The following is a 1,468-nucleotide window of genomic DNA, read 5'->3' as shown; positions in this document are numbered from 1 at the left end:
CTTAAAACTGTATTTTTTTTATTTTATTTTATTAATTTTAATGACCATTTACAGAGATTTTTTATTTCCATTCATTCACTGTTGCACTTTTCTCCGTCCCCAGCCCTTCTCCTAAAACTGTATTTTTAAGTAGCATTATTAACAGAGATCAAGAGTATTAAGCTAAAAATTTTAATTTCTCCGACTAGTTAGTCCTGTAACACTGGTTAAGGACTTGGTTGCCAACAGAAAAGTAAGTGGATCTAACCCTACGGTCACTCCGAGGGAGAAAGCCAAAGCCAGCAGCTCAGTCAAGTGTCGCGTTGGAGATCTCTGTGGCAGTTCTACTCTACCTTGTGGACCACTAAGAGTCTGAGTCACCGCTATGAGTACTCACTGTCTCCAGGGTTGGGCTGGCATTTTTCTTTTGTTCTGTTCTGTTGCACATAGGATCACTATGAGCTGGAATGAACTTGACAGCAACTAACAACAACGGGAGCTTGCCCAATTGATGCTTTTAATTGGGGAGGAAATTGGGAAACCTGAGGATGATATCAGAGCTGGATATGGAAGGCTAAGCAGAAGACACCTGACAAGAAAAGGCAAACCATCAACTAAAAAAAAGGGGTTCATTATCTTCAAGTTACCCTGAAGTCATATTCCAAGCCAAGATATATTGGTTTAAACAGTTTATAAAGATCACTAATTTTGAAACAGAGCTTTGAGATGGGCCTTTAGTAAATGATGCACTTCTTAGAGGCAAAGACAGTGAAACTTCATTTCTCATAGTTTGGGCATATTGTGAGGAGGGGCCAGTCCTTGGGAGAAGACATCATCCTGGGAAAGATCGATGTGGCTAGAGAAAGAAGAAAGACACCCCCCTCCCACATAAGGATTGGCACAGTGAGTGTAACAAAAGATCAAATATATCAGAGATGGTGAGGATGGAGCAGGATAGGGCAAAGTTTAGATCTGTTGTTCACGGGGTCACAATAAGTCATAGTAAACTCCAAGCACCTAACAACTGTAAAGGAAGAGAGCACTGATGCCCTATTAAATAGAGAGTTGAACTGTTAAATCGAAAGGTGGTACCTCTCCAGTGGTTCGATTCCACCAATATATCTCCAAATAAGAAAGATGGTCAATTTCCTGCCATGCAATTTACAGACTCCAAAAACCAGCTAGTGAGTCACCTTACCTTAGCGAGTCAGTTCCAAAGCAATGGCAATAAGTGAGTGAGTGACATAAATATTGACTATCAAAATAGAGTGTGAACTAAGGGTTTACATTCTAAGGACAACTCAGCTCAGTTCAGTTCAGCTCACAGTAATCCTTCATGAGGTTTCTGAAGCTGTACGTCTTAAGGAGACAGATTGTCATCTTTTCCCTGTGAGTATAGTCCTTCGGTAGCAGCCTGACACATGACAGACTATGGCACCAGAGCCCCTTGCTCCTAGGTAATTGATTCACACAGTTCTTTTTTTTTTTT

Source organism: Elephantulus edwardii, unplaced genomic scaffold (genome assembly GCF_000299155.1).
Source record: "Elephantulus edwardii isolate Elephantulus edwardi_28Jun2011 unplaced genomic scaffold, EleEdw1.0 scaffold00010, whole genome shotgun sequence".
In the NCBI taxonomy this organism is placed as follows: domain Eukaryota; kingdom Metazoa; phylum Chordata; class Mammalia; order Macroscelidea; family Macroscelididae; genus Elephantulus; species Elephantulus edwardii.
Note: the sequence above shows the minus strand (reverse complement) of the source record.